The sequence below is a fragment of the Anolis carolinensis genome, chromosome 1 (assembly GCF_035594765.1).
Source record: "Anolis carolinensis isolate JA03-04 chromosome 1, rAnoCar3.1.pri, whole genome shotgun sequence".
NCBI classification, from domain to species: Eukaryota; Metazoa; Chordata; class Lepidosauria; order Squamata; family Dactyloidae; genus Anolis; species Anolis carolinensis.
Genome location: NC_085841.1, coordinates 90,900,380 through 90,925,708, shown reverse-complemented (window position 1 = coordinate 90,925,708; position 25,329 = coordinate 90,900,380). Strand labels below are relative to the sequence as shown.

Sequence of the window (25,329 nt, the reverse complement as noted above, 5' to 3'; positions counted from 1 at the left end):
GTCATGCCGGCCACATGACCTTGGAGGTGTCTACGGACAACGCCGACTCTTCGGTTTAGAAATGGAGATGAGCACCAACCCCCAGAGTTGGACACGACTAGACTTAATGTCAGGGGAAAACCTTTACCTTTACTTTACCTTACACAACTTAGCAGTAGGTAGGAGACACAATTAAAATAGAGTAAACTTCAAACTCCAGATAGGTTTTTAGCACCTACAATTCTCAGGCTTCCATAGCCTTGAGCTATGGCAGTTAAAGTGGTACCAAACTGCATTAATTCTATAGTGTAGATGCATTCTATGACGCTGAAATGGGAGAGCCTGATCACATTAGGGATTTCTACATAGACAGACCCTGGGAAACTCAATTTTGGGCTATGACTCCTGAAATCCCCAAGCAGTGATCACAGTAGCTTGGGGATTCTAGGCGTTGTAGTTGAAAAGTGAGTTTTACAAACTTTGTGTTGATTAGAAGAAGTCAGACCCGCTTTCTCTGTCCAGAAGATGCCAAATAACTTGCTGCCCAATGGGGCCCAATTTGAAGATTCAAAAGAACCCATCCCATTGGCTCAGAGTTTCCATAGCAACAGTGGAGTGTGTCACAAAGTGCAAGCCCACCCCACCCCACCCCACCCCATGGAGCTGATTGGCTCACTCCTCCAGATGGGTTTGCTTCTTATTGGCTGGTTCATTTCCTCAGAAGGAATTCTTGATGATCCTTGTGTGTAGGCCATGCGCAGTTGCCATGAGCAACCAGGTGAGTGGAGGAGAAAGAGGGGCTCCCAACTGACTCCTGGGGAGAAATGAGGAGGGCCACATGTCTCTGTGTCAGTTCCCATTCTCCCCTGTCGCCACTGACCCAGAAAAGGGTGCCTCCTCTTCTCCAGCAAGCATTCATTTCATTTTTACATTCTTCACAGGCCACTTGACACCCTTTGGTGGGCCACAAGCGGCCCGTGGGCCATATGTTGTGCAGGCCTGCTGTATTCTTTTTCAAGAAGAAAGACCATGGTTGGGCACTGGAGGAGATCATTTTCATTAGGAAATGAATTGGGGATTTTCATGTTGTGGGCCACTCAGCTATGCATTCTCCTAAGCATGGCTAAGAAAATGGAAAGCTTCCTTTCACTTACAGATCACATGATTTGCTGAGAAACAAGGTATGTGTGGAGAATTTTTATTCCAGAGGTAGCGGGGTGTGTGGGCTTTCTGATGGAAGTGTACTGTAACTGATTGGCTCACTCCTCCAGATGGGTTTGCTTCTTATTGGCTGGTTCATTTGGTAGAAAAAGGAGGCGATAGGGCCACTGCAAGGAGAAGATGGGGTGATGGTGACAGGGGATAGGGAAAAGGCAGAACTGCTTAATGCCTTCTTTGCCTCGGTCTTCTCACAAAAAGAAAGCCATCTTCAACCTCAGCAACATGGAATGGACGAAGGATTGGGGGAAATCCAACCCCAAATAGGGAAACAAGTTGTCCAGGAACACCTGGCCACTCTAAACGAATTCAAGTCCCCAGGGCCAGATCAGCTACATCCAAGAGTATTGAAGGAATTAGCGGAAGTTATTTCAGAACCACTGGCAATTATCTTCGAGAGTTCTTGGAGAACGGGAGAAGTCCCAGCAGATTGGAGGAGGGCGAATGTGGTCCCTATCTTCAAGAAGGGAAAAAAGAACGACCCAAACAATTACCATCCGGTCAGCCTCACATCAATACCAGGCAAAATTCTGGAAAAGATCATTAAGGAAGTGGTCTGCGAACACTTAGAAACAAATGCGGTCATTGCTAATAGTCAACACGGATTTACCAAAAACAAGTCATGCCAGACTAATCTGATCTCTTTTTTCGATAGAGTTACGAGTTGGGTCGATACAGGGAATGCTGTGGATGTAGCCTACCTGGATTTCAGTAAGGCCTTCGACAAAGTCCCCCACGACCTTCTGGCAAGGAAACTAGTAAAATGTGGGCTAGACAAAACTACGGTTAGGTGGATCTGTAATTGGCTAAGCGAACGAACCCAAAGGGTGCTCACCAATGCGTCGTCTTCATCATGGAAAGAAGTGACAAGTGGAGTGCCGCAGGGCTCCGTCCTGGGCCCGGTTCTGTTCAACATCTTTATTAACGACTTAGACGAAGGGTTAGAAGGCACGATCATCAAGTTTGCAGACGACACCAAACTGGGAGGGATAGCTAACACTCCAGAAGACAGGAGCAGAATTCAAAACGATCTTGACAGACTAGAGAGATGGGCCAAAACTAACAAAATGAAGTTCAACAGGGACAAATGCAAGATACTTCACTTCGGCAGAAAAAATGGAAATCAAAGATACAGAATGGGGGACGCCTGGCTTGACAGCAGTGTATGCGAAAAAGACCTTGGAGTCCTCGTGGACAACAAGTTAAACATGAGCCAACAATGTGATGCGGCTGCTAAAAAAGCCAATGGGATTCTGGCCTGCATCAATAGGGGAATAGCGTCTAGATCCAGGGAAGTTATGCTCCCCCTCTATTCTGCCTTGGTCAGACCACACCTGGAATACTGTGTCCAATTTTGGGCACCACAGTTGAAGGGAGATGTTGACAAGCTGGAAAGCGTCCAGAGGAGGGCGACTAAAATGATTAAGGGTCTGGAGAACAAGCCCTATGAGGAGCGGCTTAAAGAGCTGGGCATGTTTAGCCTGCAGAAGAGAAGGCTGAGAGGAGACATGATAGCCATGTACAAATACGTGAAGGGAAGTCATAGGGAGGAGGGAGCAAGCTTGTTTTCTGCTGCCCTGCAGACTAGGACACGGAACAATGGCTTCAGACTACAGGAAAGGAGATTCCACCTGAACATCAGGAAGAACTTCCTCACTGTGAGAGCTGTTTGACAGTGGAACTCTCTCCCCGGGGCCGTGGTAGAGGCTCCTTCTTTGGAGGCTTTTAAGCAGAGGCTGGATGGCCATCTGTCGGGGGTGCTTTGAATGCGATTTCCTGCTTCTTAGCAGGGGGTTGGACTGGATGGCCCATGTGGTCTCTTCCAACTCTACTAGTCTATGATTCTATGATTCTATGTAACTCCCAACAGTTTTAGCAAGCACAGCCAATAGTAAGGATGACAGAGGTCAGCATCCAACATTTGGAGGACCAAATCTTCATCTTTGTCTTAGGTCTATTTCAGTAGGTCTCAACCTGTGGGTCCCCAGATGTTTTGGCCTTCAAGTCCCAGAAATCCTAACAGCTGGTAAACTGTTTGGGATTTCTAGGAATTGTGGGCCAAAACACCTGGGGGCCTACAGGTTGAGAACCATTGGTCTATTTCATCTTAGCCAGTTGTTTCTGGATGGAAACTTGCAAAAACTACAGATAGAATTCATACAGTTTTCTACTCAGAAGCAATATGAAAATCTGCTTTTTCCCTTGAGGTGTATAGCTTGAGAATTACATCTAACCAGTAAGACCTCTACTTTTCTGATGATAGCAAAGGGAGTACTATAAAAGCTTAGTTATGTATGCCACCTTGTGGAACATTTTGGCAGTATTTTTCCCAAAAAGGTGCAACCAATGAATTGCTCTTCAGATGAAACCACAAGCCACGCACATTTCCTAGTAAGAGGATTCGGAAATTTCTCTCCTTGACAAAGACATTTGTCATTTTTAATAAGAATCGAGTTGACTGCAATGACGACGACCTATAAAGTACCATACTCTTTATTTAAAGAAGAGCTGGAAAAAATGTCGGGTTTTTTCCAGTTAAAAATTCCTAGCTAGATTCTCCACCATGGGAAGAGTTTATCTATTTATAGAGCAAGTAGTGCCAGTTGTCCAACCTGGATTCAGGAAAGCAAGAGACACCAGGGATCAAATTTCAAAGATACATTGGCTAAAGGAGTGCACTAAAGAATTTCAGAAGAAAATCAGCTTTATAGATGATCATAAAGCCTTTGATTGTGTAGATCAGTGTTTCTCAAACTCTGCTCCTCCAGATGTTTTGGACTTCAATGTTCACAACTCCTATCAGGTGGTGAACTGGCTGGAATTTCTGGGAGCTGAAGTGCAAAACACCTGGAGGAGCAGAGTTTGAGAAACACTGGTGTAGATCAAGAAAAAATATGAATCACTTTTTAAATAATGGGTGTGCCATAATATTTGATTGTCCCGATGAATAACTCTCTCCTTGGTAAAAACTCTAGAAAGCCATTATTAATAAGAATCAAGTTGATTATGACAATGATGACATGTACAGTACTCTTCTGTTGAAGCTTTTTTGGTCAATAACGGTTGGGCCTTCTAGGGCCCCTTCCACACAGTTTCCTGCTAATTGGCAGGGGGTTGGACTGGATGGCCCATGAGATCTCTTCCAACTCTACTATTCTATGATTCTATGAATAAAATCCCACATTTTCTACTTTGAACTGGAATATATGGCAGTGTGGACTCAGATAAAATAGTTCAAAGCAGGTATTGTGGGATTTTCTGCCTTGAGTCTCCTTCAGGAGAGATAAAGCGGGGTATAAATAAACATAATAATAATAATAATAATAATAATAATAATAATAATAATAATAATAATAATAACAACAACAACAATGTGAAAGGCAGCCGCAACAAAGAGACAACCACCCGGAAAGAATATAGAGAAATGAAATGGTTTCCAAGAGAGTCAGGTAAAGCTGCATTTTATCACCCTTTAACTTTTATATTGAACAAATCAAGCCTGAAGCAGGATTGGACTTGGAAGGAAAAGGTGTGAAAGTTAGAGGAAGGAACATCAATGATTTATGATATGCAGGTGGCACCATACTAGTAGAAAAAAATAGCAAAGACTTGGAGCAATTACAAGTAGTCCCCAAGTTACAAACAAGGTAGGTTCTTAACTAGTTGAATCTGTATGTAAGTTGGAACAGATTCATTTTTAAGTGTAACTCCAGCCATATAAAAGAGTGATGGAATCGCGGCACAGAGCAAAGCAACTAAACTACGGGCCCCCCAACCTCGATATTGGACAACACAACCCATCATCCACGCCTTAAGGTTGAAACAACACAAAATCACTTCACGCACCTCCACATGGAGAGAACCCACAACGCACCATCAGTAGCCATGCCGGGAGGGAAACAGAAAGTATAATGGCCGGCCGGCAAGAGGGAAGGCAGGCAATGGGAAAAAGCTGTCCCCTGGGTCCTAGCGCCCGCCCATCATCAGAATCATTTATCTCCACTCCAACCTTCTACAATAACCAACCCATTTTAATACTCTATATTTTAAATATATGCTATGAACCATGACAATCAACACAATCTCTCTCCTAATATTTTAACAGGCTTAAAATCACAACACCAAATAAAAAACAACACTCTTAAAACACGGGAATGCCAGACACTAAACAATCAGGGCCAGCGAACACCTCCTACGATCTGCCATGCAGGACACAATCCAAGCACTCCCAACAGATGGCCACCCAGCCTCTCAATAATAATAATAATAACAACAACAACAACAACATCATACAATCCTAAGGTTTTCAGAGGCTGACTATTTCTGTGGCCCTGACATGTCACATCTCTTTTTATGTTTGGAACCTTTAGAGTGCTTGCTTATCTTTTTCACATAGAAAGAAGATAGCTGTATACTAAGAGAGGCCTGACTATTTCTGTGGCCCTGACATGTCACATCTCTTTTTATGTTTGCAACCTTTAGAGTGCTTGCTTATCTTTTTCACATAGAAAGAAGATAGCTGTATACTAAGAGAGGCCTGACTATTTCTGTGGCCCTGACATGTCACATCTCTTTTTATGTTTGGAACCTTTAGAGTGTTTGCTTATCTTTTTCACATAGAAAGAAGATAGCTGTATACTAAGAGAGGCCTGACTATTTCTGTGGCCCTTACATGTCACATCTCTTTTTATGTTTGGAACCTTTACAGTGTTTGCTTATCTTTTTCACATAGAAAGAAGATAGCTCTATACTCAGAGAGGCCTGACTATTTCTGTGGCCCTGACATGTCACATCTCTTTTTATGTTTGGAACCTTTAGAGTGTTTGCTTATCTTTTTCACATAGAAAGAAGATAGCTGTATACTCAAAGAGGCCTGACTCTACTGTACATACTAAACATAAAGACAACCATACAACAGACATTCAATACCACCACTAACTCAAATTTCTCACCAACACCACCAGACAACGCCACAGCAACGCGTGGCCGGGCACAGCTAATATATATATATATCCCCTGTTCAGAAGATTTCACTTCACTTTATGTTCCTGTGACAATTAGATTTTGAAAAATTTGGTTTGATGTGAAAACGATTGGTGAGAAAGCTTCAATGGAGAACAGCTTTTTCCCATGACAACACTTTCAGAGTGAATTTCCTTTCTTGGGGGTAGATTTCTCTCACTTCCTGTTGTCTCCCCCCACCCCTTCTTAACTATGAGTCGTTTGTAAACTAGGTGTTTATAACTAAGGGACTGCTTGTACTGACTAAAGTCAAGGAAGAAAGTGCAAAGACAGATCTACAACTGAACATTAAAAATAATAAGCATAGAGGAGATACATAACTTAGAAAGCAAATGAAAACATGGCTCAGGTATTAATCAAAATGAAGACTGCAGTCAAGAAATCAAAAGAGGACATTATCACATGAGGCTGTAAACCAGATTTGCACCAGGTTAATCTCAACTGTTGCCTCTAGCTATCACATGATGTTGTATGCATCCTGCTGCCGATTTGCCTTCCCACCATGACTGTCACACTCCTTTTTATTGATGGGAAAACTCCGACAATGCCTCCTGATAGTGCTATCTTCCTAGTACTTACCTCAGTGCGATAAATCATTTCCACTCTGTGCTGATGTGTTGCAATCATGTGTCATCTCTCCTCCCCTCTTGCTAATCCCCAAATGGTTATTTTCCTTTTATTCCTTCTGACACATTTCCTTTCTGTTCTTTTTTAAAGTCCATATTAATAATATGGCACACTGGGTAAGGCTTAGGAGAGGAAGATGAGGTTATGGAGGCAGCATAGAAGGCGGAATATGTGACCACAGACTGCCAAATAAGCACTGAGGCACTACTATGGAGACATGCCATAATGAATACACCTATTTGGCCATATTTCTGTTCCTGTTACTGTTGTGATTGCAGTGAGACAACAGGCTAGTATGATAAAGTCCTAGGATTTGGAGGGGCAGCTATGAAGAACCCAGACAAAATCCTGAAGTATAAAGATATATAACTAAATATTAAAGTTGGAAAGGTAAGGACATTGTATTCCTCATTTCTATTTATGGCTGTTGGAAAGTTTAAAAAGAGATCAGAAGAATTTTTTTTTTTAACTGGTTAACCAAATCCTCGTACTGAGTCTATGAAAGCAAAAATTAGAACTGCAAGCCCTATCTCAAACAAATGTTGATAATTTATTCACACTATCATTACCTACTGGTAGTGATCTATGGATCTGAGAGCTGGACCATAAGGAAGGCTGAGCGAAAGAAGGTAGACGCTTTTGAGCAGTGGTGTTGGAGGAAAATTCGGAGAGTCCCTTGGACCGCTAGAAGATCCAACCAGTCTGCCCAGCTGCTCATTGGAGGGATGGATATTAGAGGCAAAGATAAAGTACTTTGGCCACATAATGAGAAGACAGGAAAGCTTGGAGAAGAGAACAATGCTGGAAAAATGGAAGAAAAAAGGAAGAGGGGCCAACCAAGGGCTAGATGGATTGATGTTATCCTTGAAGTGACTGGCTTGTCCTTGAAGGAGCTAGGGGTCGTAACGGCCCACAGGGAGCTCTAGCGTGGGCTAGTTCATGAGGTCACAAAGAGTCGGAAGTGATTGAACGAATAAACAACAAACAACATAATTACCTATATTTCCGTCAATTTACATTGCAATAGCTGCAATAGCCAACATAGTGCAAGTAGCCAAATTGGCCAACTCGCAGCCAGCAGGCAAAGCTTAAGGCACAGGGTGGGGGTAAGGGTGGAATTTGACCTAGGTTGCAGGTGAAAACTGAGAAAACTGTGGAAATTGAGGTGTTTCCCACTGGTTCATCTAATTCCAAGCACTACCAAAGAAACCATGGAACAGGAGCAAAGGCAAGAAGCTGTGTCTTTGTTAGACCTTGGACTTTATATGAACAAGGCTGCTTCTGATGACCAAGTGAAAGCTCAATTAGTGCAAAATTCATGGACTCCAATGCCAGGATATGCAGTTCCTTTGGATAAGAAGAGGCATCTAAGCCCCTTTCTACACTACCATATACAATCCAGATTATCTGCTTTGAACTGGATTATATGGCAGAATAGGCCCCTGTAGAAGCTTGGTGTATTGGTTGCTAAACCATTTGTACAATGGAAAGATACAATACAAGTCTTCAGTGGACGCCAAAAAACAGAGTACAATCAGAACAACTTGTGCTTAGATGAAAACTCATTGCTAATTCACAGTGAAAAACTTCTTGGTGAAACCCGTCATCATGAGAAAAGAAATAAGAAGAAAGCAGAAGAAAGCAGAAAGAAACATCTGCCAATTGTGGAAACTATTATCCTTTGTTGCTGACAAGAATTGGCTTTAAGAGGGAGCAAAGATTTAGGACCTATCATCTGTGAAGAACGTTTGCACAATGATGGTAATTTCCTTGTTGAGATCTCGTGCCAGATCAGGAGACACTGACCTGAAAAGCCATCTTGAAAGTGCAGCTATGAGTGCCCAATATACCAGTACTAGTCCTCACATACAGACTGAACTAAGGACCTCTTCACACGGCCCCTGCAGCCACGCTGTTTTGTCTTCTTTTGGAATTCAGATTTTTATTCAGATGTTGAAATATTTGCATATACACAATGGAGATGCGATCTGAGCTGAAAGAATTAATTTATGTTTCATAGACGTTGTATTACACATATGGCCGGAAGGTAATTTGCATGAATCAAAATGTTTGTATACTGAACCATCAGAAAGCAAAGCTGCCACTCTTTTGGCCACTCATGTGGACAATTTTGAATTTTGCAATATTTCAGAATTTATAATTCCTGATAAGCGATGCTCAATGGAAAGGAGGCGGACATTTGGAAGGGTGGTACAGTAGAGTCTCGCTTATCCAACATAAACGGGCCGGCAGAAGCTTGGATAAGCGAATAACTTGGATAATAAGGAGGCATTAAGGAAAAGCCTATTAAACATCAAATTAGGTTATGATTTTACAAATTAAGCACCAAAACATCCTGTTATACAACAAATTGGACAGAAAAGGTAGTTCAATATGCAGTAATGTTATGATGTAATTACTGTATTTACGAATTTAGCACCAAAATATCATGATATATTGAAAACATTGACTACAAAAATGGCTTGGATTATCCAGAGGCTTGGATAAGTGAGGCTTGGATTAGTGAGACTCTACTGTATTTGAATCAACAGTTCCCTTTACTGTCTGGTAAAATAAGGCTCACATACAAATTTCTTCACGGGTATATTTTTATTTTATTAGCTGTCTATTTGACATTCAAACGAAAAACCTGGGTGTTGTCGAAGGCCATTAAATGCTATATCAAGGTGATTGATTACAACATTCACACTTGCTTCCAAGAGGCAAGAGTTCTTTCTCCCACCCTGGACCTTCCACAGATATATAAACCTCTCTTGTATAGTTTTCAATAAATCTTGCAAGCTCTGAGGATGCCTGCCATAGATGTGGGCGAAATGTCAGGAAAGAATGCTTCTGGAACATGGCCATACAGCCTGGAAAACTCACAGCAACCCAGAAACAACCTGGTTTAGCAAGGGCAAAATACAACCTCAGAAGCAGAAGAAAAAACTTTAAATAACTCTGTAAAACTTGATCCACTTGCTGTCAAAACAGGACAAATCTATTGTATGTGTTGTCGAAGGCTTTCATGGCCAGAATCACAGGGTTGTTGTATGTCTTTCGGGCTGTGTGGCCATGTTCCAGAAGCATTCTCTCCTGACGTTTCGCCCACATCTATGGCAGGCATCCTCAGAGGTTGTGAGGTATGGATAAACTAAGTCAGGAAAGGAAAGAATATATATCTGTGTAGAGTCCAAGGTGTGGCAAGAGTTCTTTGTCACTGGGAGCCAGCATTAATGTTTCAGTTAATCACCCTAATTGGCACTGGAAATGTTTTGTCCCTTGCCTGGGGGCATCCTTTGTTCAGTCAAGTCCTCATTGTGTTGGTTCCCATCTACTGTTTTGATTTTGGAGTTTTGTAATACTGGTAGCCAAATTTTGTTCATTTTCATGGTTTCTTCCTTTCTGTTGAAGTTGTCCACATGCTTGTGGATTTCAATGGCTTCTCTGTGTAGTCTGACATGATAGTTGTTAGAATGGTCCAGCATTTTTGTGTTCTCAAATAGTATTCTGTGTCCAGGCTGGTTCATCAAATGCTCTGCTATGGCTGATTTCTCTGGTTGAATTAGTCTGCAGTGCCTTTCATGTTCTTTGACTCTTGTTTGGGCGCTGCGTTTGGTGGTCCCTATGTAGACTTGTCCACAGCTGCATGGTATCCGGTAGACTCCTGCAGAAGAGAGAGGATCCCTCTTGTCCTTCGCTGACCGTAGCATTTGTTGGATTTTCTTCGTGGGTCTGTAGATAGTTTGTAGGTTGTGCTTCTTCATCAGCTTCCCTATGCGGTCAGTAGTTCCCTTGATGTATGGTAAGAACACCTTTCCTCTGGGTGAATCTTTGTCTTGACTCTCATGGCTTGTTCTTGGCCTTGCAGCTCTTCTGATGTCTGTGGTGGAGTATCCATTGGCCTGTAGAGCCCAGTTTAGGTGGTTGAGTTCACCTTGGAGGAGGTGAGGTTCGCAGATTCTTTGTGCACGGTCTGTCAGGGCTTTGATTGATACAAACCCACATTGGGCTCACTGCACATTATATCAAGGACTCTACACACTTTATAGAAAAGATCAGCAACCTCAATCTAAGCACCAAGGACATCCTGATCAGCTTTGATGTGGTGTCCCTTTTTACCAAAGTCCCAGTAGCTGACACCCTCACACTAATCAAACAAAACTTCCCAGAAGACATCACAGCCCTGTTTCACCATTGCCTCACCACTAGCTACTTTCAGTGGGACACTGGATTCTATGAACAGAAGGATGGAGTGGCCATGGGGAGCCCTCTCAGCCCAGTAGTAGCAAATTTCTATATGGAATACTTTGAAAAACAGGCCCTAGAAACAGCACCAAAAAAGCCAACTGTTTGGTTCAGATACGTAGATGACACCTTCACAATTTGGAGCCATGGAGAGGAAGAACTCAGCAAGTTCCTGGACCATCTTAACAGCATCCACCCAAACATCCAATTCACCATGGAAAAAGAAAAGGAAGGAAAACTGCCATTTCTAGATGTTCTGGTCATCCGCAAACCCAATCAACAATTGGGCCACACAGTTTACAGAAAACCTACACATACAGATAGATACCTTCATAAAAACTCCAACCATCACCCAAGTCAAAAAAGGAGCACAATCAAAGCCCTGACAGACCGTGCACAAAGAATCTGCGAACCTCACCTCCTCCAAGGTGAACTCAACCACCTAAACTGGGCTCTACAGGCCAATGGATACTCCACCACAGACATCAGAAGAGCTGCAAGGCCAAGAACAAGCCATGAGAGTCAAGACAAAGATCCACCCAGAGGAAAGGTGTTCTTACCATACATCAAGGGAACTACTGACCGCATAGGGAAGCTGATGAAGAAGCACAACCTACAAACTATCTACAGACCCACGAAGAAAATCCAACAAATGCTACGGTCAGCGAAGGACAAGAGGGATCCTCTCTCTTCTGCAGGAGTCTACCGGATACCATGCAGCTGTGGACAAGTCTACATAGGGACCACCAAACGCAGCGCCCAAACAAGAGTCAAAGAACATGAAAGGCACTGCAGACTAATTCAACCAGAGAAATCAGCCATAGCAGAGCATTTGATGAACCAGCCTGGACACAGAATACTATTTGAGAACACAAAAATGCTGGACCATTCTAACAACTATCATGTCAGACTACACAGAGAAGCCATTGAAATCCACAAGCATGTGGACAACTTCAACAGAAAGGAAGAAACCATGAAAATGAACAAAATCTGGCTACCAGTATTACAAAACTCCAAAATCAAAACAGTAGATGGGAACCAACACAATGAGGACTTGACTGAACAAAGGATGCCCCCAGGCAAGGGACAAAACATTTCCAGTGCCAATTAGGGTGATTAACTGAAACATTAATGCTGGCTCCCAGTGACAAAGAACTCTTGCCACACCTTGGACTCTACACAGATATATATTCTTTCCTTTCCTGACTTAGTTTATCCATACCTCACAACCTCTGAGGATGCCTGCCATAGATGTGGGCGAAACGTCAGGAGAGAATGCTTCTGGAACATGGCCACACAGCCCGAAAGACATACAACAACCCTGTGAAATCTATTGTAGTCACTCTTTTCAAACCTCCTCTTTCACACCTTTTCCCTTTAAAATGATTTATTCTTCTAAATGCAAAAGGGTACAATTATTTAAGTAAGAGGAGTCTTAACGTTTTAATACCAGTATTAAGATGTATTGAATAAAAACACATTTCCCTGACCGGGAATCGAACCCGGGCCGCGGCGGTGAGAGCGCCGAATCCTAACCACTAGACCACCAGGGAACTACGACAAAACGGGCCTCCTTCTTCTTTAAGACAAAGCTTATCATTGGTTTTCCTTTTCCATTCCTATAAATCCCACCCCCAAGTATAATCCCGCCTCTCAACACAAAGTTACCTATCAGCGTGACGTCTTACATCTGACGCCTTTCCTAGCCAACACGCTGCTTAGCAACGGAGCAGAAGATGGCGGCTCTGAATTCTTAAAGTGACATCGCCTCCTTCTCCGCAATTAAAAAGAGTCAGCCGAGGGGATTTCTCTTTAAGTCAGGGGCAGGGAATCTTGGGTTTTACCAGATGGCTTGGAGGGACAACACAAAGTCATACATGTTAGAGATCCATACAATAAAGACACGAAGTCGTACACTCTAGAGATACATTAAAGGCAGATTGTTTGAATCGTGTACTTCCGAGTTGACAATGTTAAAATATCCCATCCCAAGGGGCCATAGCAAAGAAGCTTATGGGTTCCTAAAATACTAAACTAAAATAAAAATTGGCATTTGGAGTCCTGGATTGTTGTTATTATTTTAATGTAAGTATTTCGTTATCAATGTTAGTATACTCCAAAATATATATACATTTAACAGCTTATAAATTATGTTGTTCTGGTTTTGGAGAGGTGTGTGTCTGTGTGAAATGATTTCTTCCCTCCAAAAATATAGAATAATTATGAGTAAAACATAAACTCTTGCATTGTTTAAATCGGAAGGAAGGCAAATTAATTTTTAACGTATGAAAGGAATGTGAAAATACCGTACGAGCCAAAACAATTACTTCCCTGACCGGGAATCGAACCCGGGCCGCGGCGGTGAGAGCGCCGAATCCTAACCACTAGACCACCAGGGAACTTGAGTTTTTAAATACTGTAGTAATACATTTAATGCTGATTACATCATTGTGGTGGTATAGTAATTGATTCCTTCACTGTGATCACTGCATTTCACACAGAGACAATTAATTATTTCATACAAATTAGACGTCTTTTTCAAGACTGCTATGCATCTGCAGCAGCAGCATACTGGAATGCATCTACTCTACACTGTAGAATAAATGCAGTTTGACACCACTTTAATTGTCTTGGCTCAATGCTATGGAGTCCTGGGAGCTGTAGTTTGGTGAAGCTCCAGCACTCTTTGGCAGAGAAGGCTACCTGTAAGATTACAACTCCCTTGACTCCATAGCATTGAGCCAAGACAATTAAAGTGGAGTTAAGCTGCAATTAATTCTTCAGTGTAGATGCACCCCTAGACTTCTTTTACAAAATGGTACATTTTTTCCCAGATTCCCAACATGCACTTGGATTAGTTCCAGGAACCTTTAACTTGGGGACCTTCCAGATAGGCATTATATCCCAGGATCTGATCCCATGTTTTCTGTTTATACCAGATTATCTGGCAATGCAGATTCATATAATCCAGTTTAAAGCAGAAAACCTGGGATCAAATCCTGGGATATAGGGCCTGTCTGGAAACCTATCTTGTTCGTAACTTTGGGACTGTTTTCACATTGATGTTCAGAGAGTAGTATGCAAATACTCATTGTGATGGGGTAGCACATTGCCCTATACCTTACATTTCAAGTTGGCATATGTGCGCATTAGCATTTCAATGCACAAGGCTAGAGTCCATGAGTCAGAAATGCCAGAAAACCTTGAAGCCAACCTAAGACGCAGCAGAACCCGGATCTGGAGCCAGAATACAACGGTTGTCTATTACCAAGAGCCATTCTTCTCCAAGCGTTTTTTATCATAAGGTCTCAGCCGCTGTTTTTTTCAGCAAGCCTTCATGGGTAATCACAGAAGCCTTATGCTTCTGTGATTAACCCCTTCTAAGCATGTTCCAAATACTGGAGAGAATCCACTTTTGATGAAGGCCTACCTTCACAGTAGCTGAGCCAGGCCAGACAGACTGCAGACCATGGCAAGGGGGTGCTTCTACACTGACCAGATAATGCAGTTTGAAGACCGTTCGAGGGTGGGATGTCTCCAAAATGTACACTTCTAATGAGCACTGTAACACGCATTGACTCAGAAATATTATTTTTAAAATTCACCAGAAAACAAAGCAGATAATGTGCTCCAGCCGATCAGAGTATATGCCATTTAGGGCTTGAAACTAGAACAGGAAAATGCAGAGTGCTTGTCAGGACACCCCTAATATTGATGCACTTTTTAAAAAAACACAGCTGACTGGAAGGTCAATAATTACTCCCCAAGGAGGAAAACCACATAATTCCTACGAGGACTCATACTTTTGACTCCTTTGTTCTCATTTCCTGTGTCCTGTGGTGTTCCAGCAGAAAACAAGCTTGCTCCCTCCTCCCTATGACTTCCCCTCACATATTTATACATGGCCATCATGTCTCCTCTCAAACTTCTCTTCTGCAGGCTAAACATGCCCAGCTCTTTCAGCTGCTCCTCATAGGGCTTGTTCTCCAGACCCTTGATCATTTTAGTCGCCCTTCTCTGGACACTTCCAGCTTGTCAACATCTCCCTTCAACTGCGGTGCCCAGAATTGGACACAGTGTGATTCCAGGTGTGGTCTGACCAAGGCAGAATAGAGGGGTAGCATGACTTCCCTGGATCTAGACAGGGTAAAGGTAAAGGTTTTCCCCTGACATGAAGTCTAGTCGTGTCCGACTCTGGAGGTTGGTGCTCATCTCAATTTCTAAGCCGAAGAGCCGGCGTTGTCCGTAGACACCTCTAAGGTCATGTGGCCGGCATGACTGCATGGAGTGCCGTTACTTTCCCGCCGGAGTGGTACCTATTGATCTACCCACATTTGAACTGCTCCTATTGATGCAGGCCAAAACCCCATTGGCTTTTAAAGCCGCCGCATCACATTGTTGGCTCATGTTTAACTTGTTGTCCCGCAGGACTCCAATATCTTTTTCACACCTACTGCTATCAAGCCAGGCCTCCTCCATTCTGTATCTTTGCATTTCAATTTTTTCTGCCTAAGCGGAGTATCTAGCCCCAAGGCGAATCAAAAAGGGGGGCGGCGGTGTGGATAATGTAGAATGAATGCAGTTTGACCCCACTTTCGGGTCCATGGTTCAATGCTATGGAATCCTGGGAGTCAGCTTGGTGAGGCCCCAGCCCTCTTTGGCAGAGAAGACCCCGCAAAATCACAATTCTCCTGATTCCACAGCCTTGAGCCATGGCTGTCAAACTGCAATCATTCGGATTACTGGTGGTGGGGAGAAGGACAAGGGGGCTGGCGTGGGGTGGGTGTAGGGGGGGGGCAGCAGAAAAGGGAAAGCTGGCTTTTTCCTCCTCCATGGTGCGAGATGAGGAAATGCTTGGGAGAGGAGGGTCACAGGGCCTCTGCGAGGGCGGGGCGGGCAAGGAGGGAGGGAGAGGGGGAGGGGGAGGGGGCTGCCTGGTTGCGGAGGGGTCTGCTGTGTTGCCGAGAGGCCGAGCGAGGGAGGGAGGCAGGGGGAGGGGGAGGGAGGGAGTGCGCGCGCACCGGGCAGCATCAGCCCCGCTTTCGGCGCGTGCAGCAGCAGCAGCAGCACTAGCCGGGCTTCCTCCTCGTCCTCCTCCTGCTGCGGTGACCCTGCTTCCTCCCGCAGCGCTTCTGCTCCTTTTGAAGACCATGCCGTGGGCTCCCCTTGCTGCCCTCCCGGAGGAGGAGCTGCCCACCGGCCTGGGCCTCCAGGGACGGCGATGCCCGTGATTTCTGCGCTGAGGACACAGCCCTCGCCTCCTTCCACCTCGGTGGGTTTGCCTACGATTCATTGTGATCGTGATCATGTATTATTATTCAGATGTTGCATCGCATTGATCATCATCATAATTACTATTGCCTTGTGATTATTATTAATATTATTGGTTTGTGGTTGATGGTTATTGATATTATTGGTTTATTATATGGTGCTTGTTATTAATATTTGTATGTTGATTCTAACGGTTATTATTGTCATTGCTTTGCTGTATTGTAATGGTATTGGGGTGATGCATGGGGGGTGATGGTTATTAATATTTATGGTATGGTGGTGCTAGTTACTCATATTGTTTGTTGTATGGTTGTTGCAATGGTATTGGTTTGATATGTGGTGGGGTGATATTTATTATTAATATTTATGGTATGGTTGTGCTAGTTACTCATATTGTTTATTTGCTGTATGGTTGTTAGTTGCAATGGTATTGGTTTTATGTATGGTGGGGCAATAGTTATTATTAATAACTATGGTATGGTGGTGCTAGTTGCTCATATTATATTTTTGTTGTATGGTGGTAGTGATAGTTGATGTAATAATAATAATAATAATAATAATAATAATGAAACTTTATTTATATTCCGCCCTATCTCCCCAAAGGGACTCAGGGCAGATTCCATCATACACTGGCAAACATTCAGTGCCTCTATACAACAAACATATACTGACATAAAATCCCAGAAAAAAACCCACATATGAAAACAACATTAAAACCTCACATCGAATTAAACCTAGTAGCTATAACTTAAACCAACGTATTCAATTAATTAGTATTGTTAATTAGTTGTATTATTAATCGTGGTTTCATTGTATGGTGGTAGTGATGGCATTGTTGGTGATTTGTTGTTGTTATTGTTTTCTTTGCTCTGCCCCTCCTTCAGCCCCAAGAACTGCAGCATCAGCTGGTGGGCAGAGACATCTCTCCAGGGTGCCTTGAGGATGGAGGCGTAGCAGTGCTGCATTGGCTTGCTTCCTTCCCCTTTCCTTCCCTTTCCCCTATTTCTTTTCCTTCTCTCCCAGGTTTTTCCTTGGCCCTGTTCCATCTGGAGGGAGGAGGCCTTGTCCAGGAGCCCTCCTGTGTCTTGGTCTCCTTCCAGCCCCAAAGCCTTCTGCCAGATGCACTGCAAGGCCAAGGAAGGGGGGGGGGATTTAGTGCAGATTCAGGACGTGGGCGTGGACAGTGGCCTCCTTCCCCCTCTTTCGCCTGCTTAGTCCAGGCCCTTCCTGGTTGGCCTGACATCTTCAAATCTCCTTAAGACTTACGCTGAAAGCCGTCTAAGCAGCTTCCTTTAGGGGAGAGCCTAACTCAAACGGCAGCCCACCTTTACAATCACCATTATAAAAACAACTACAACAGCCCACCACAGCACAGCCCCACTCCCCAAATATTCTTGGTACTTTGGTTTTTAGGCCTATCCCTGGAGTGATTTGGGGAATGGATTCAGAAAATTGCATTGGATAAACTGCATCACTTCTAGTGTATTAGATATGGTTATTACGGTTTCCTGTGGGCAAGCAGATGACGTCTGTTAAATGGTATATGTTCTGTATCTCAAAAGCTGGATGGTCTGGAGATGTCACTCCCAGAAAGGAGGGAAAAACTTGTGCCATTTTTGGAATCATCTGGTCAAATATACCCAGAAACAGGCCTAACATTTCAGGCAACAAAATGTGTCCTGGCCAGTGTAATAATAATAAAGCCCTTGTGTGTAGGCCCTGTTGAGAGCAATCCTTCCATCTTTTGTATGTTGTGACTTAAAAGTATATCTACATGAAATAATGGTATATTTGAGACCACCTTCCTCTGATTGTTGCATCCTAAGGGATCTCGGGGCTTTTAATTTGGTGTGGAACTTGGAAATGTGACAGAAGGGTTCTACTGTACTCCTGGCTCTGTTGTTACCAAAGTTCCCTTAGGAAAATTATTGTTTTTCTGGGTAATTCAGCAACCATGGTACACTAAAGTGCACTGGAGCTCTCCAGCAGAGAATGCCAAGTACTTTGTAGAATTATAGAATCAGAGTTGTAAAGGACTCAAGAGCCTTCCAGTCCAACCCTATTATGCCATGCAGGAACATACAATTAATGCATACCCAACAGATGGCCATCTAGCATCTGCTTAAAACCCCCCAGAGAAACAGACTCCACCACACCACATTCCACTGCCCTATAGCTCTTATCATCAGGAAGTTCTTCCTAATGTTTAGATGGAATCTCTTTTCCTGCAATTTGAATCCATTGCTCTGTGTCCTAGTCTCCAGAGCACCAGAAAACAACCTTGTCCCATCCTCAATGTGACATCCTTTCAAATATTTAAACATGGCTATAATGTCCCCTCTGAACCTTTACTACTCAAAGCTAAACATACCCAGTTCCCCAATTCACCGAGCTACAATGTCACAAATCCACAGCTGGAGCCACACTGATTAAAATGGGCACCATCCGGCAATTCCTATCGTACTATCTAGTTAGCCATTGTATTTGTAACATAGAGATGTTCATAATTGTTGCGTCTTCATCCTTAGTAGGCCTTTTCCTGTGTCAGGAAGGGTTTGTTTCCGTCCCTGAACAACCAGGATTCCTGTCTACTTGGGTTATAATTTGAGGAGGAAGGAGACTGTGTTTATGGCTCCAATTTCCAGATTTCTGTAGGAATAATTTTAGGAATTGAGTACTTTATTATTATTTTAATAACGTTTTTATTCAACGAAAACATCTACAGTGAAATAAAGATGTATATCGCCTTACAAAAATACAACAGACATTTTTCTTAATATAAAGCACAAACTTAAAACAACTAATTTAGAAATTGTTTAAAAGATGTTACTAACATGAAGCAAGAATCTGACACAGTTGATGAGAGCATGTAGTTAATAAATCAGTGTGTTCAACAAAAATCCAGGTAGTGTATAATCTAAAAAAGAATAGCAACAATAGCCTTACCCAGGCCAATAATGAGCAAAATATACTTAATTAACAATGAGCCAATCCCAAGAGGATTCCTGCAATCTTCCTTGCCCTTTGTTTCTTATGCAAACATATTTGTGTGTAACAAGCCTTTGGCCTTCAACACATGAACAATTTGAACACAAAGCCTATTTGCTAATGAGGATTATGTAGTTATTTTCTGTTTACATATACCATTTTAAACATGCACATACAGATAGGATGTTTATGTTACAGTACATTATTTTGCATTGTGTATTTGAAAACCTGCTAATCTTCTTTGAGGTTTTAAGACAGGGTGGATGGTCATCTGTTGGAAGTGCTTTGATTGTGTGTTTATGCATGGCAGGGGGTTGGACTTGCGGTCTTTTCCAATTCTATGATGCTATGATGATGGAGACTATGGCCCCTTCTACACTGCCCTATATTCCAGGATCCGATCCCAGATTATCTCCCTTAAAATGGATTATATGAGTCTCCACTTCCAGATAAACTGGGATAAGTAGATAATCTGGTATCAGATCCTGAGATCTAGGGGCAGTGTGGAAGGAGCCTATGGGCCCTTCTACACTGCAATATAAAATCCAGGTTATCTGCCTTGAATTGGATTATATGGCAGTGTAGACTCATATAATCCAGTTCAAAGCAGATAATGTGGATTATCTGCTTTGATAATCTGGGTGATATGGCAGTGTAGAAGGGGCTTATGAGATCTACTGAATTTTTTCTTGCAGAACCTTGTAGTAAGCTAAAGTTACTCTCATTTTCCAAAACTACAATTTCAGCTCCAAAGGAAATGGCAACTTATAAATTGAAGATTAAGGTAATTGCCAATATAATATTGCCAGTGTAACAAATGCCAGAAATATAACATTTAGTTCTCATCTGTGTTTTGTTATTGTGTGTTGTTTCTCACTTATGGCAACCTAGAGCAAATCTATCACAGGTTTTCTTGGCAAGATGTGGTCAGAGGAGATCTCTCCCTGCCATCCTCTGAGGCTGAAAGAATATGACTTGCCCAAGGTCATTCAGGATTCAAACCTTGGCATCCAGCGTCATAGTCCAGTGTACAAACCATTACACCACACTGGCTCTCTCCCATGCTAGCCAACCATATATGTAATAATTGATTTAGTTTGGTGTGTTATTTGCTATTCAGTCAACTGACTTGTGGGACCTGGTTGTGAGTAGCTTTTCTAAGAGCTTTGTAAACAGGGGCCTTGGCTTCTTTACTGAATTAATCCGTTATGTGTTCTTCCTCTTTCCCTACAGCATGACTCGTTATGTTGAGTGCTTTCTTCCATTTTTCTATGACTCATGTCAAGTCATAATATGTCCAATGTACATAGTCTCAGCTTATGTATTTTGGCTTCAAATCAGAGACTATAAAAACCAATGATTACGGCTTACCTTCTCAACACAAGAAACGGTGTGTTCCGTTCTAGTTCTCCCTTGAGTGACTATACCTCTCCTAAACCAACCAGTTCTTGAAGGTTACAGTACAGTCTTTTCCAGATGAAGACCTTATAACACTAGCTGTCAACAACTATTCTGTTCTTTCTTTCAAATTATGCATTTTTTAAAGAAAGGTAAGAAACGCAGATTGTTAATAATCAATATTAGTCCACTGTGAACACTGAACAACAGATTTGTCTAAATGTGTAAAAGAGTCACTAGATGGCATTCAGAAAATATTTACTGTTGCCAATTTTTGGGATCCCATTTGAGCTAAGGGGATCCCATTTTCTTAAACCCACAGTTTAAGAAGCAGTGGTTTGGACCATCTATACAATTCTGTGTTTGCGAAGGGGAGAAATTCAGAATAAAAGTTTATTCTGAAAGTATCTCACCTTTATAACACCTTGTGGGATTTCTTCAAATCAGTGGTGAGGAAACATTTTTGTGTAGAGGCTGAATTTAAAACTGGCAAGGATATCAGGGGATGCTTGCCAGCAGGAAGTGGGACTGAGGACATGGGGTGCAATCAATGCAAAATGGGGTGAAGTGACACAATTCTTGCCAGTTTGGATTTTTCCAACCAAGCATACAGGCACAACTCGATTCCATGCATTTTTACTCAAGAGTAAAAAGAGCCCCAAGAGCCACCCAATCTAACCCTCTACCATGCAAGAATACGCAGTCAACGCAATCTCGATAGATGCAATTGCTTCTATGGTTGCAAAGCAGAGCTCAATATATACAGAGGATTCTGGGCTGAAGCACAATCTGGTTATCTGCAGTACCTTCTCTGGGCTATTTGATATCTTGCATTACAGTTACATATTTGGCATGACTGTCAAGGTAGTTTTCTAGGGAGAAAAAAAGTTTTTATGTGTACAGTTTCAGTTTTAACAGCTCTTTATCATTCCATACTATTTTGAGTAAATATACAATAATATATGCTTTTAGTATTTATATACTGCAGTTACTGTGTTTCTGTAATATTTATGTCCTGAAGTTACTATGTTTTTATGTTTCTGTTATAATATCTTTAAGAGATAATTGCTCTTTTTATTTTCAAACTCTATATTCTCCAGTTACCTGATTCTGATTGCTTACAATTACTTTAGAATATCTGTGTGTTCATGTGTGCATACGTGGTCAATATTTAGCAGGCATTTTGAAGAGGGTTAGATGAGTTTAATGCTTGAGTAAATATTTATATGGTTTCAAATCAGTGCTTTAAAATGAAACCTCTGCCTCAGTGGTTCTCAATCTTTGGCCTGTCATACCTTTTTGGCTTCAGCTGCCACACTTCCTGACCCATGTCAGTCATTGCAGATTACAACACCAAAGTAGGCAGATGTGAGAAGACAAGTAATGGAAAGGGAAGGCTTCCCCTGGGAATTTTAAAAGTGTACTTTTTCCTAAAAGGCTTCAGAGTAGCTTTTTATAAATGTTTAATTTTGAGGCTATGCATGCATACTAATTACAATATGATCTTTGCTGCCTTAACCCCAAGTTAAGATCCAGAATATACAAAACAACAGCAACTATAGTGTTTTAGGGTGTTGACTGGCAGACAGATAACAGTGGACTAGCAATGTGAAGGCCTAGGAAAAAAACACTTCCCACATTTTTTATGAAGCCCCTTTTCCCAGCAATACTGTGCCTTTTAACTTCATCACACTAGAGAATCTATCCACTTTAAATCCAGTTTCTGCTTCTTGCAGAATTCTGGGGTTTGTAGTTTTGTGAGGCCTTGGATCTTTCTAAGTGAGCAGTTTAAAGGCACCTCCCTAAACTACAAACCCCAGAATTCTGCGGGAGGAAGAAACCGGATTAAAAGTGGATAGATGCTCTAGTGCAGTGGTTCTCAACCTAGGGTCCCCGGATGTTTTTGGCCTTCAACTCCCAGAAATCCAAACAGCTGGTAAACAGGCTGGGATTTCTGGGAGTTGTAGGCCAAAAACATCTGGGGACCCCAGGTTGAGAACCACTGCTCGAGTGTGATTAGGCCCTTTGTCTTTTTAGGGTTCAGCTTCAGTCTTTTGGCCCTCATCTGTCCCATTCCTGAGCCCAAACAGTGGTCTAGCATCTCCACTGCCTCAGGTCATCCTGGTGATTCAGTGATGTTAACCTCATTTAGTGCTTGATCCAGTATATCTACTCTATTTGGGATTAGTTATTGGGTTTAAGACAAAAAGCTTAAATTTGGACACCAGTGAGTGGTGGTCTTTCCTGCTTTGGAGGGCTTTAAACAGAGATCAGGTAGCCATCTTTTGGAAGCGCTTTACTTTCTGTGTCCATGCATAGCAGAAGGTTGGATTTCCTGGCCTTTGCAATCACATCCCACTCTGTGATGTTCTGAAACGGACATTATTCATCAGTCTAAATTCCAAGATGACCTCACCTCAGTGCCATAAAGCCAGACTGGAGTTGGGAGTGTGATTGAGATCAAGAGATATGCTCCATAATCTTTAAGTGTCCATACCATTGCTAAATTACAATGGAAGAAATGAGGAGTATTATTAGGCAATAATTAGATCTAGATAAAGATTTAAAAGAAACAATCTGGCAAGAATAACAGTGACAAACCTTTACAGAGGAGAGCAGGAAAAGAAGAAAGAACAATATGAGATATTTATCGTGTCAGAAGTGAATCGAGGATACAGTTATAATGTATTTTAAAACACAAAGTTAAAAACTTTAGCCACTTGGAGTGCCTCTGGTCTCACTGTGAGAAGATCCTCCATTGTACATGTGGCAGGGCTGAGGCTGCATTGTAGTAAGTGGTCTGTGGTTTGCTCTTTTCTATACTTGCATGTCATGGACTCCACTTTGTAGTCCCATTTTCTAAGATTGCCTCTGCATCTCGTGGTGCCAGAGAGCAGTCTGTTTAGTGCCTTCCAAGTTGCCCAGTGAGATAATACAAGAAGATACAGCCGTTAGATCTGAAACTGATAATATCACTCCTCTCTTTGCTACAGAGGATATAATGAACTTTTAGTACTTTAAGTAATGAAAATAAATATAATGGAAATGAAAAGTTAGATGTAATAATTGTAACTATGTTCATTGCCTTTTCTCTTGTCTCCTCACCCCCTCCCCTGCGAAATATTAGCTATTAGTAAAACTTAATTTACTAACAATAACTCCAAAACCCTTATTTTCCATTTTTCTTTCTTAGACGACACACCTTTCCCCCTTGTATGTGTGTAAAAAATTGGAAATGTCCACTAAATATATATTTGAATTTTAAACAAAAGAAATGAGGAGGAAAACCTTACAATTCTGTCCCCCCTTCTTCCTCTACCACCCACCAACCTCCAGAAACCTTGCTCTCACACAATACAGCAATAAAGTACTTAGCTTCTGGGCTGGCAGCCAGTGTCAAAGCTTAGTGTTTAGCATTATATAGCTCACCCAAGGCCTTGTTTGATCTTGGAAGCTAAGCAGGGTCAAGCTTGGTTAGTAAATAAATGGGATACTGCCGGGGAATATAAGATAATTTTAGGCTATATTCAGAGGAAGGCTGTGACAAACCTCCTCTGGATATTCTTTGTTCAAGAACTCCATACTGTCATTCAACAACTTTATTTGAAGGAAAGGGTGGGTAAAGCCATGTCAGGGTAGAAAGGTGTGCTTTGATTCTTTTCATTTCTTTCCGAAACCTTTATTAGTTCCCCTCGCACCTTGACCAAGCAGCACTCAGAGGGCCCTGTTCTAAGTTAACTAGAGCCCTGAGTAGGAAAGTTCCCCTTAGCTATTTTGTTGTGCATCTCTTATGCCTTTCATATAGTCATGCTGAAGACAAGGTTCCAATAGGTATCACAGCTCAAGTGGTGACTAGAGCTGTGAAAAATGTGCAAAAGCTGTGCTGGTTAAGGGATTTGTGGACCAGGGTTTGAATCCCTGCTTGGCCATGGAAACCCACTAGTGATCTTGGGCAAGTTGTGCTTTGTCAATTTCAGAGTAAGGCAGAGGCAACTCCCACTCTCCCAAACAAAGGTGCATCTACACTGTATAATTAATGCATTTTGATACTTTAACTGCTATGACTTGGTACTGTGGATTCATGGGAGTTGTGATTTTGCAAGATCTTTAGTCCTCTCTGCCAAAGAATGTTTGAGGCCTCACCAAACTACAAATTCCAGAATTCATAGATTCATAGAATCGTAGAGTTGGAAGAGACCTCATGGGCCATCCAGTCCAACCCCCTGCCAAGAGGCAGGACATCGCATTCAAAGTACTCTAAGCTCTAATTCCATAGCATTAAGCCATGGCAGCCAACGTGGGGTCAAACTGCATACATTCTGCAGGGTAGATACATGCAAAATCTTGCCAACCCCTATACGTTCACCTTAAAGTCATCTGGTTGGAAACAAAGCTACACGACAACAAGAAGGAATGTACAAATTTAACTCCAGTTTCTACTTGAAATAGCACTTTACTTATGAGTTTCCAGTTGCAGAATAGCTTGGGGTGAGATCCCTAGCAAAGGTAATAAGAGTAAGAGGAAAGTCACCTATATACCCCACAGCTAAAACCGTTTGAGAAGGACTTATTCATTCA

General features: G+C 42.2%; 1 protein-coding gene and 2 non-coding genes across 6 annotated transcripts in view; 1 reads left to right on the top strand and 2 right to left on the bottom strand.

Moving 5' to 3' along the window:
- Positions 1–12,575: 12,575 nt before the first annotated feature.
- On the bottom strand, positions 12,576–12,647 carry trnae-cuc (transfer RNA glutamic acid (anticodon CUC)). Its single transcript has one exon. It is a non-coding gene; the product is annotated as a tRNA-Glu (tRNA).
- A 774-nt stretch (positions 12,648–13,421) lies between these two features.
- Positions 13,422–13,493, bottom strand: trnae-cuc (transfer RNA glutamic acid (anticodon CUC)). The gene has a single exon. It is a non-coding gene; the product is annotated as a tRNA-Glu (tRNA).
- Positions 13,494–16,107: 2,614 nt separating this feature from the next.
- ncoa7 (nuclear receptor coactivator 7) overlaps positions 16,108–25,329 on the top strand; it is a 128,704-nt gene continuing 119,482 nt past the window's right edge. For 2 of the 4 annotated variants that reach the window (XM_062978989.1, XM_062978985.1), the window contains exon 1: positions 16,108–16,366. The gene's annotated coding sequence lies outside the window, so the exon portion shown is untranslated. The remainder of the gene's footprint in view (positions 16,367–25,329) is intronic. The other 2 variants (XM_062978996.1, XM_062979006.1) reach the window with 2 other exon arrangements.